Consider the following 12,083-nt stretch of genomic DNA (forward strand, 5'->3'; position numbering starts at 1 on the left):
GGGAAAACAGGCAGAAGGCATTTCCCAGCCCAGGGCTGCAAGCTGGAGGATCAGAGAAAACCTCCCAGACAAGGTGCGGACTGGGGCTGAGGAAAGCCTGGAAGGTGTCCTGGCTTCAGTGAGGGCCGCATCAGGCCTGGGTGAGCCAGGGAGGCTGGGAGCAGGGCGGTGGCGGCAGACAAGGAAGGAGACTGGGCGCTGGATGCATGTACAGTGTAGGTCACGTGACCAGACAGAATTCCTTTTGGGTGAAAGGAACGTGACAGTTGGGCCACCGCCCTGCAGAATGTCACAGGTGGGGACAGGGAGAGGATACTTAGGGCATATTCAGGAGCTCAGTGGCAGTGGCATGTCTCAACCCAAGGGCAGGTAACAGCACTTAGCTATTTAGTGGTTCGGGATCATCCCTGGCCTCACAGATGAAAGCGGAGATTCATGCATCCAAGACACTCTGGGCAAAGATTCCAATAAGTGAACTGAGAACCCAAACATTCTCCTGTCATACTTGCAACCACAGGGACAAACTACTGTATGGTTTTAGTTTTTGCTTTTTGGCTGCGCTCATGGCATGGGGAAGTTCTGGGGCCAGGGATGGAACCCATGCCACATCAGTAACTCGAGCTACAGCAGTGACAACACTGGATCCTTAACCAGCTGAGCCACCAGGGAACTCCAGCACATGTTTTCTGAAAAGAACCGATGTGGGAGTTCCCATTGTGGTTCAGTGGTAACAAACCTGACTAATATCCAGGAGGACGAGGGTTTGATACCTGGCCTCACTCAGTGGGTTAAGGGTCTGGTGTTGCCATGAGCTGCAGTGTAGGTCGAAGATGTGGTTCAGATCTGGTGTTGCTGTTGCTGTGGCTGTGGTGTAGGCTGGCAGCTGTAGCTCCAGTCTGACCCCTAGCCTGGGAACCTCCATATGCCATGGGTGCATCCCTAAAAAGACAAAATTTAAAAAAAATTTTAAATAAAAGAACCATTTTGAATTTGAAGCAAAAGTATATCAATTTCAAAATACACCTGTCCAAGTTCAGTAAATTCACTAACTCTTGTATCAACTCAGTATAACTCACACACATTAAAATAATATCGCATAAGTTCAAAAGCAACTATAAATATTAATATCAGCAAAGTAGTCTTCAAAGTTTTCTTGTAATTTTTGCAGCCAATTTACATAACGGTGTCCTCTACAGTTAAAAGTCTTTACATATTGATTTATGTGAGAAAAGTATGCAAAGTCATAATTGTTCACTATTAGTAAAAGATTTAATTTAAAATTCTCATATTTGTTTGGTTAGGTCACAAATGAGCTTTTCCTTTCTTTAGAGCTTTAAATTTCCTTTGGTCATAGGTAGTGTTATATTGGTGAGAGAACTTTCTATTTCATATATATATATTTTTTTTGTCTTTCGTCTTTTGAGGGCCGAACCCGTGGCATATGGAGGTTCCCAGGCTAGGGGTCTAATCGGAACTGTAGCCACAGGCCTACACCACAGCCACAGCAACGCCGGATCCTTAACCCACTGAGCAAGGCCAGGGATCGAACCTGCAACCTCATGGTTCCTAGTTGGATTTGTTTCTGCTGCGCCACAGCGGAAACTCCTATATTTTTTATCTTTATTGAATATTTGGTTAACATTCTTTGGTTTCAAGAAATTCTTGGTGTTAACAATACAGTAAGTCTTAGCAAAACCCTTCGGTGACTCAACCAATGAGTGCTGGCAAAGAAAAGACTATTAAATTCATCGTCATCGGTTTCTTTCACTAGTCTCCCAAACTGGCCATGTTTCAAAGAATTTGCACTTAAATACTAAACGATTTTAACAGCTCTGCCCGTGACGCTTGCATAGAGTCCATTCAGAAAAGGGAGCACAAGTACTTTTTTTTCTTCTTTTTTCTTTTATCTTTTTTTTTTTTTTTAATGGCTGCCTTGGCAGCATATGGAAGTTCCGGAGGGATTGAATCCGAGCTGCAGCTGCAACCCGAGTGGCTGCAGTCTGATTCTTAACCTACTGCGCCAAAGCAGAAACTCCCACAGGTATTTTCAATAGGCATCATTCAGTGGAATGAAGCAATGTGGGAAACGTTGGTCTCTTGCTTTAAGATTCCAAGACCTCAGTCAGGCTGGCCACGTGTCAAGTTCTCATTATGAACGACGTGTGTCTGTCTATGTTCATGAACGCATGGAACATTTCTAGAAGGGAAAACAAGAAGCTTGTAGCATTGATTGCTTCTGAGGAGAGGAACTGTCTGGAAAGGCAAAAAGGAGGGAGAAAAACTGCACGTTCACGTTGTACTTTTACAATCTCTTACCCTCTGGGTGACTTGTACATTAGAGTGTAAAATAGGGGGTTCCCGTCATGGCACGGCAGAAACGAATCCAGCTAGGAACCATGAAGTCGAAGGTTCCATCCCTGGCCTTGCTCAGAGGGCCAAGGATCCGGTGTTGCCATGAATTGTGGTGTAGATCACAGATGCGGCTCAGATCCTGTGTTGCTGTGGCTGTGCTATAGGCCGACAGCTGTAGCTCCAATTGGACCCCTAGCCTGGGAACCTCTATATGCTGTGGGTGCAGCCCTAAAAAGCAAAAAATAAATTTAAAAAAAAAGGAATATAAAGATAAATTTTGCAAGGCTGTGCTCAGGGCTTACAAAAATCCCTGGGCCAAGGATTGATCCAACCTGAGCCACAGCAGCGACAGCAGTGATAAAGTCAGATCCTTAAACTGCTGTACTACCAGGGAACTTCTAAAAATAATTTTCTAAACTTTAAAAATCACTAAACAAGTAGCATTTTTGAAAGCTTACTGTTGGCAAGTGTATGGAGAGTGGATGAGAGGGGACGTGTCTAGGTGTGGGGCGCCCTCAGTAGGAGACAGTTGTGGCTATTGGTGAATGTGATAGAAGCAGGGTCAGGGAAGATGGAGAGAAGCAGATTAAAGCAGAGAGAAGACAGGAATGCCTAGCCCCAAAAAGGGTTGGTGATAGGAGTCCTCACTGTGGAGCAGTGGGATCGGCAGAGTCTCTGCAGGGCAGGAGCAGGTTCGATTCCTGGCCCTGCACAGTGGGTTAAAGGATCCCACGTTGCCCTGGGTTGCAGCTGATCTGATTCCTGGCCCTGGAACTCCATATACCGCAGGGGTGGCTAAAAAAAAAAGTCTTAGCCATGTGTACAGCATGTGGAGGTTCCTGAGCCAGGGATTGAACCCCCACCATGGCCGTGACCTGAGCCCCTGCAGTGACAACACTAGCTCCTTAACCCACTGCATCACAGGGGAACTCCAGTACCACGCTGTTTTGCTTGCTGAGTTTGTAGTGAGTTTTGAAATTAGGAAGTGTGAGTCCTCCAGCTTTGTTCTTTTATTTCAGGATTGTTTTGGCTATTTGGAGTCTCTAGGGATTTCTATTAATTTCTATTTCTGCAAAAAAATGTCATTGGGATTTTGATAGGGATCGCATTAAATCTGTAGATCACTTTGGGTGGTATTGATATCTTAACAACATCAAGTATTCCAATCCGTGAACATGGGATATGTTTCCATTTACTTGCGTCTTCCATAATTTCCTTCAGCAGTGTTTTATGGTTTTCATTGTACAGGTCTCTCATGGTCTTGGTTAAGTTAATTTCTATGTATTTTATTCTTGATGATATTGTAAATTCCATTTAGAATAATGGAATTTTCTTTTCCTCACAATAATTTCTTTGGAGATTATTCCTTGTTGGTGTATAGAAATGCAACTGAGTTTTATGTGTTGACTTTGTATCCTGCTACTTTGCTGAATCATTTAGTTTTGATAGGTTTTTTTTGTGTGTGTGGCATCGTGAGGGTTTTCTATGTGTTAGATCATTATCTGCAGAGATGAGTTCACGTCTACCTTTCCAATTTGGATGCCTGTAATTTATTTTTCTTGCCCAATTGCCCTGGAGAGAACTTCCAGTACTTTGTTGAATGGAAGTAGTAGAGGCAGACATCCTTGGCTTGTTGCTGATCTTAGAGGAGATACTTTCTGTTATTTGCCCTTGAGTACGATGTTTACTCGGGGTTCCTCACATATGGTTTTTATTAACTGGAGATAGTTCCCTTCTATTCCTAGTTTGTTGAGCAGTTTTATCATGAAAGGGTCTTGAATTTTGTCAGATGCCTTTTCTGCTTCAGTTGAGATAATCATGTGATTTTTTTTCCCCTTCATTCTATTAATGTCATTTATTACACCGATGGATTTTTATTTGCTGAGCTTCTTTTGAATTTCAAGAATAAGTCTCACTTGGTTATAGTGTGTAATTTTTTAATATGCTGCTGAATTTGTTTGGTAATATTTTGTTGAGGTTTTTTTTCTTTTGCATCAATCTTCATAAGGGATATTGGTCTGTAGTTTTCTTGTAGTTTCTTTTTTTGGCTTTGGTATCAGGGAAATACTGGCCTCATATAGTGAGTTAGGAAGTTTCCCACCTCTTCAGTATTTTGGAAAAGTTTGAGAAGGATTCATTTTATTTTAATTAATTAATTAATTTTTATTCTTTATTTATTTTTTCTTTTCTAGGGACGCACCTGTGGTGAGAAGGATTTATTTTAGTTCTTCTTTAAATTTTTGATAAAATTCACCAGTGAAATCATCTCCTCCTGGGCTTTTCTTTGTTGGGATGTTTTTGATGACCGATTCAATCTTTTTGCTTGTTGTAGGTCTACAGATTTCCTGTCTTTTTGTGATTTAGTCTTAGTAGGTTTTGTGTTTCTAGAAATTTGTCCATTTTATCTAGTCTATTCAATTTGTTGGCATACAATTTTTCATAATATGCTCGTAATAATTTTTTTTCTATAGAATCAGTAGTAAAATCTCCACTTTCATTTTTGACTTCAGTAATGTGAGTTATTCTTGACCTCATCTTTCATACTTTTTATTAAACTTTTAAAATTTCAATTTTTTAGCATCAAAAACTCTTTCCTATTTGAAAACGCCACCCTGGGAGTTCGTTTCCGTTGTGGCGCAGTGGAAACGATCCCTGGCCTCACTCAGTGGGTAAAGGATCCTGCGTTGCCGTGCGCTGTGGTGTAGGTTGCATACTCAGCTCAGATCTGGCATTGTGTGGCTGTGGTGTAGGCCAGCAGCTGTAGGTCTGATTCGACCCCTAGCTTGGTCTTTACAGGGCCGCACCTGTGGTGTATGGAAGTGTCCGGGCTGGGGTCGAACTGGAGCTGTAGCCACCAGCCTACATCACAGCCACATCAACGCTAGATCTGAGCTGCATCTGTGACCTACACCACAGCTCACAGCAACGCCAGATCCTTAATGCAGTGAGCAAGGCCAGGGATCAAATCCCGCATCCTCATGGTTGCTGGGCGGGTTGGTTGCCAGTGAGCCAAAATGGGAACTCCCGTAGGATTTCCGTTTTCAAAGTTCCATTTTCTCCTTATTGTGGTTTGTAGCTTTGGCCTTTCCTGTTGGAAAGGCTCCTCAAATGCTTGACTGAAAGCTTTGTGGGCAGTTTGGGGCCTTGTCAATGGGTGGGCTGCACTGGAGGTGATCAGGTAGCAAGGCTGATTTTCTACTGTTGTTTGAATGATCCCCAATTTGGTATTATCCTTTGGTCTTTTCTTCGTATCCATCCTAGTTTTTCAAAGAAGAGTTCTCTGAGTTCTTGCTTGTGAGTATTGCGGGACTAGCTGTATTCTGGATACCAAGTGGGGTCGGGAGGATAGGAGCCATCATTAGTGTGGGGACTTTGACTTTGCCCTCCGTCCTTCATTTGGGCTGTTGCCCTCACCGGATACCATCGTCACAGAGCAGAGCCTGGGGATGTTTCTCTGCTGTCCCTAGCCTCATCGCTATCTCCCTTGCAGCTGGTGCCTTCCCATCTGGAGCCTTCTCCATGGATGGAGTCACTTGCTCCCTGTAGATCACACCCTCCCTCCCCACAGGAACTCAGTCAGCTACCACTATTCCCTCCCCTGCAGCTTGTAAAACATGTCATGTATCCTATCCATTGTTCTCTCCTCTCCCATCTTCTCAGTACTTGTGAATTCACACCTTTTTATTCCTTTACTGTTATTTGAAGGAAGTTTTAGGAGGGAGTATGGGCAAACACACGTGTGTAATCCACCATGTTTAATCAGTCTATGAGTTATTGAGGAGAAAAAAATCACTATATGGGTGTGTGTGTGTGTTCTTATGATGAAATCCTAATATCTCAATATCTTAGAATGTGACTGTACTTGGAGATATGGCATTGAAAAAGTAATTATGGTAAAATGAAGTCGTGTGAGTGGGCCTTAGTCCAGTAAGACTAGTATCCTTATAAGAAGTAATGAGGACATAGGAAAAGAGCATGCAAAGTCGCGGGAAGAAGTTGGCCATTGACAAACCAAGGATGAAGGCCTCAGAGGCGCCACCTCTGCCAACCCCTTCATCTTGGACTTCTGGCCTCCAGAACTGGGAGAGAAAAAGAAATCTCTGTTGTGAAGCCACCCAGCGTGTGGTGCTTTGTACTCTGGCAGCCCTAGCAAACTTACACACACACACACACACACACACACACACACAGGTAAGCTTTTCCTAAGACTTGGTGTTATGCACTTAACCTGATTATTTGAAAAGTCAAGTTTTTGTGACACAATAATCAGGTACTTTGTGAGCAAAGGTCAAGGCTAGAATGCCTAATGCTAAGCTGAAAAAAAAATTGCCTTTTTGAGAATAAATGTATGAGTCTTATACTTTATCTCCAAAAAATCAGAATGCCATTTTTTAATGTTTTAACGTGGCAGGAAATGAAACTTGGATTTCAATCAGTGGACGAACCTTACCATTAATGTAACATAACATACCGTCATGATGACTCAAAGAAATTCAGAAGGCTGATAAAAGGAACATGCAGCTTCATTAGGTATACTTAAAAACTCAGTTTCACAAAATCAATCAATTAATGAATTAACTAAAAGTCAGTTTTGGGAGTTTCTGTTGTGGCTCAGGGGTAACGAAACCGAATTCGATCCCTGGCCTTGCTCAGTGGGTTAAGGATCCCACGTTGCGGTGAGCTGTGGTGTCGGTCACAGATGCGGCTCAGATCCTGTGCTGCTGTGGCTGTGGCGTAGGCCGGCAGCTACAGCTCCGATTCGACCCCTAGTCTGGGAACTGCCATATGCCGCGGGAATGGCCGTAAAAAGAAAAAAAGGTCAGTGCAAAATATCAGCATTTCATGAGTGCAAAATATCTTCGTAAATCAAAGCGTTCAGAAGGCAAATACCAAGCTGAATGTCCAACAGATCCCAGTGAGCTCCTTAAACCCCATTCCGAGATCTACCGCTAGATGGCGATGGTGAGCACTAGATCTGTCTTTGCCCTTGAGTTCCCTGTTCAAATAACGCTGTGGAACTATGTTTCTTACATACGTGCCATAGCCTATCATCACTTTGGGATTCCTGGTTTAAACTTAAGACCTTCTCTTAGCTCAATCTGACCCTTAAGTCATGCCAATGCGTTGCAGTGGTTTTGTATATCATATGCATGTCCGTTTGCTACAACTGTGCACCGGCCCAGAGCAGAGAGACTGAGCAGCATCTCTGCCAGCGGAAGTCGCTTAGGGTAGTTTGGCCGCTATAGTAATCAGGTACTTTTCAAGTGTTCTTTTTTAGAATTAATTTTATCTGATATATTATTTGTTAAATGTACCACTTTAATAGATGTTACTATGTAGTAGTTTAACGTTACATTGTTTTAATTTCTAGTAACACCCTCCCCAAACAAACCTCCTTAAATCCTATTAAGAGGAAACTTTCTTCTCCTGTTTTAAGACAGTAAAGGCAAACAGTTCTGAGAACCTCGGGGACTTCACTGGCCAACTCCCAAGGCACCACATTTAACTGTGACTCAGATTTGGTCTTGAAGCTGATCAGAAGGCCCCAAGTTGAGGTTAGGTTTACACTCTGATTCTTCCACCTCCCCAAGTGGTTGTATTCAAGAGGAGCCTGAGGAGGAATGAGCTAAGGTTAGAGACAGCATTCTTGTTGTTTGGTAAACAAATACAGATGGCGTTCACAAGCCATGGTACATACCACTCCCAGGAAACAAAACACTCAAAAATACACCTGCTTCTGCTAAATCACAGGCTTCACAGAGATTCTGTTTAGAAGTGTCCTGTGTTTCCAAATCAAACTTGGCTTTTAGTAGTTTTTGTTGTTGGTTTTTTTTTTTTTTTTTTTTTTTTTTTTTGTCTTTTTGTCTTTTTGCCATTTCTTGGGCCGCTTCTGTGGCATATGGAGGTTCCCAGGCTAGGGGTTGAATTGGAGCTGTAACCACCGGCCTATACCACAGCCACAGCAATGCAGGATCCAAGCCGCGTCTGCGACCTACACCACAGCTCATGGCAACGCCGGATCCTTAACCCACTGAGCAAGGCCAGGGATCGAACCTGCAACCTCATGGTTCCTAGTCGGATTCGTTAACCACTGAGCCATGATGGGAACTCCCGCTTTTAGTAGTTTTTAAACCAAGAATGGATACACGCTGGCCTTGATGTCCATCTTTTGAATTTAGTTGAAGAAAATATAGCCAGATGCCAGTTAGGAGTAGAAACAGACACAGATGAGATTTGACCTCGAAAGGGTTAAAAAAAATTGTAGATTTCTAAGGAAAGTCAAGTACTTTCTCTCTTGGCTGAGACACCAAGATGAGTTGTTGCAGCTTCTCCTAGCAATGTCTGGTCCCAAGGCCAAAGCACTAAGGGGTGGTTAATGTGGTGCCAGGACATGGAGCACCTCCCCCCCATATGTGATTCTGGCCACGTCAGTCCCTTCAGAACCAGAGGTTCCCTAAGGAGTCCTGTCCTCCAGTTATTCTCGACTGGTGCTCCAGGTTAAAGAAGAGGCTTCAGGCACTGCTTCCCACATCAGAGCCCTTGCAGCAGGAGAGCTGCTGACTAAAGTTTCCTCCCGGCTGCCTTGGGCTTTGCCTCACGTACTGATCAGAATTTTTCTTTTTCTTTTTAAGGCAAGAAATAGATTTATTAAGATAGGACACTTGCGAAAGATGCAAGCAGGCAGGCGAGGAGGTTCTGCCTGATCAGAATTTTTCTGCATGAAAAAGTGTTTTTTTCTCTCACTAAAAGCTCTGTCCGGGGAGTTCACATTGTGGCTCAGTGGAAACCAATCTGACTAGCATCCATGAGGATGCAAGTTCAATCGCTGGCCTTGCTCGGTGGGTTAAGGATCAGGCATTACCATGAGCTGTGGTGTAGGTCGCAGACATGGCGGGGATCCCATGTTGCTGTGGCTGTGGTGTAGGCTGGAAGCTGTAGCTCCGATTCGACCCCGAGCCTGGGAACCTCCATGTGCCTTGGGAGTGGCCCTAAAATGACACACGTACACACACAAAAACCCTGCAAAGTTCTGTCTAACTCCATCCTAAGCAGCAGCCAAGGGAGGAGGTTGGAAGGTCATGGGTGGACATCCGGCTCAGGCTGCTGTTTCAGGTTCCCCTCGGGGTCTAATCAAACTCGCTTCTTCAGGGCATCAAGAGCTCACATCTCGTCTTTTGTTGGTCCACAAACACTTGTGGTGTTCCTGCCGGGGGCTGGCACCTTTCTATGGTGTGGCTACATGGTGGTTAAAAAAGACAGGCCAGGAGTTCCTGCTGTAGCACAACAAGATTGGCAGTGTCTCTGGGGTGCTGGGATGCAGGTTCGATCCCTGGCTCCAGAACAGTGGGTTAAGGATCCAGCATTGCTGCAGCTGCACCCCAGGTTGAAATTGCAGCTTGTAACTGATCACTGGCTCGGGAACTCCACATGCTGTGGGACGAAAAAAAAAAAGGAGGCAGGCAAACCCTTGCCTTCATGTGGCTTATATTATGATGGGCAGCTAGACAAAAGCCACCATAGGGAATACACATCCAAACAATTTCAGGGAGGTAATAAGAGCTATGAAGAGCAATGAAGCTGAGTAGGGGGGTTAGAAGGTGATGGGGTAGGGGTCGGTAGTGGGCTGAATAATGGCTTTAATCCCTGTCCAGGCCCTAATCCCTAGAACCTGTGAATGATACTTTATATGGCAAAAGGGACTACAGATGTGATTAAGCTAAGCATTTTGAGATGGGGAGATTATGTTGGGGAAATAAAATTAAAAACAAATCTCCTGCCTACCCAGAAAAGCTCTGCACAAAGGCGGGAGAGGAAAAAAAACAGTTTTATTATTGAATAAGCCATTAAGCCAGGAAGAGATGCACAGGCAATGTACTAAGAGACGGCAAAGGCAGAAAGGAATTTCACCCTATTTTGTAGCAGAGGCCACCCCAGTACACACGTGTTCTCAAGGGAAAACATAACCCAGTCCTCGGGTGGGAGGGCTGATGGCAAAGGGTTCATCCTAAATTCTCCTGCAATTGGGTGGCCGCACATGGTTGCTACTTGCCTTTATGTGAAGGGAAAATATATTTCGGGTGGATTTTGCTACGCAGAGACCTGCGCAGCTGAGCCAGGCGCCCCCCCACTTCCCAAGGGGACGGAGACACTGGCTGCTGTGCCCTTGACATTTGATTTCGAAGGGATGGCTCCCAGGTCCTTGAGAAAAACAGTCCTGGATGGGAAACCTGGCAAGAAGCTTGATGAGATTTTTAAAAGATTTATGGGAGTTCCTTCATGGCTCAGTGGTTAATGAACCCAACTAGGATCCATGAGGGTTTGGGTTCGATCCCTGGCCTCATTCAGTGGGTTAAAGATCTGGTGTTGCTGTGGCTGTGGCGTAGGCTGGCACAGCTCTGATTCAAGCCCTAGCCATGGGAACCTCCATAGGCCGCTGGTGTGGCCCTAAAAACACAAAGACAAAAAAAAAAAAGCTCTTTTGGAAGGGGGCGAAGGTGGGAGGGTTTCCCTTTTTGCACCAGGTTTTTCATAGTTTTCATGTGTATCTTCCCTGACAATGACCCTGGATTAGCTGGGTGCCCTAATGTCATCACAAGGGTCCTCATGAGAGAGAGGCAGAGGGTGATCCGACCACAGCAGAGACAGCTGTGGGAACTGAAGCCAGATGCCACACTGCTGGCTTTGCAGGGGAAGAGTGGCCTTGAACCACAGAACACGCAGAACGCAGCTCTGGAAGCTGGAAAGGGCAAAAGCCAGCAGCTTCTCCTTTAGAGTCTCTGCTGGGAACAAGGCCTTGCTGACACTTTGATTTCCAGCCAGCGAACCTGATTTTGGACCTCTGACGTTCAGAACTGCACTATTTTAAGCCACCAGGCTTGTGGGAATTTGTCACAGTGGCCACAGGGGCCTCACACAGGTGGGAAGTTTTGGGGGAAGAGAGGGTCACTGGGGAGCGCGTTCTGGGCACTTGAGCCCCAGTGGGAATAAAGTGGAGGCGGGGAGCCTTTGAAGATCTGAAGAAAGAGCATCCCAGGCAGAAGAAAGGCATCTCCAGGGGCCCCACAGTGGGACTGGGCTTTTGTGGCTGCATGGAGCTGCCACAGTCAGACCAGGCGGAACCTCAGAGGCCCTGACAGCCCTTTGCAATGTGGTCAAAATGCGGAGGGAGCAACCTGATCTCTTTCAAAGGATCAAATAGTTGGGGAGGCAGGGAGAGCAGGGCCAGGCGGAGCAGTGGGAGGAGAGGTGAGTGCCTGGCACTGGTGCTCCTGCTGCAGGAAACCTGGCTTCCTTTTGCCCAATTACATTCTTTTTCTTTTAGAAAAACTGATTCCTGTAGCTAGATACACTGCAGAGGTGCCTTGTGCAGCAGAGTTGTGGGGATGACATTTGATCCTGATCTGGGCTCCTTTACTGCCCTGGCCGTGTGCCCTGCAGGCCATGTTCCTGCATTTAAGGATATTTGGGGAACTGCAACAGAAGGAGCACTTTGATCTTTTGCAGAAGACTTTCTGCAGGATCTTACAAAACTCCTTTCACTCAAGATGCCAGCCTTGGACAGTCGGGCCCTCCCAGTTTGGGTGGCTTCCCCTGCAGGTGGGAGGCTGGGAGGACCCCCGGGGAGAGGGGGCAGAGGGCTGTGTGAGTAGCGACTGTGCCCCTGCAAGGCCCTCCCAGCAGGTGTGGCCTCCACCAAGGTCAGCGTCAATGCGTGTCCTGCTCCTGCCCAC

The 12,083-nt window shown here is 45.4% G+C and overlaps 1 protein-coding gene across 1 annotated transcript in view; it reads left to right on the forward strand.

The window, feature by feature from the left end:
- ZNF775 (zinc finger protein 775) overlaps positions 1–12,083 on the forward strand; it is a 113,077-nt gene that overhangs the window by 66,809 nt on the left and 34,185 nt on the right. The window lies entirely within an intron of this gene.

The sequence above is a fragment of the Sus scrofa genome, chromosome 18 (genome assembly GCF_054392235.1).
Source record: "Sus scrofa isolate SSC_HxYL_T2T_F1_AM1 chromosome 18, Sscrofa_HxYL_maternal_Yorkshire_Landrace_v2.0, whole genome shotgun sequence".
Taxonomy (NCBI): domain Eukaryota; kingdom Metazoa; phylum Chordata; class Mammalia; order Artiodactyla; family Suidae; genus Sus; species Sus scrofa.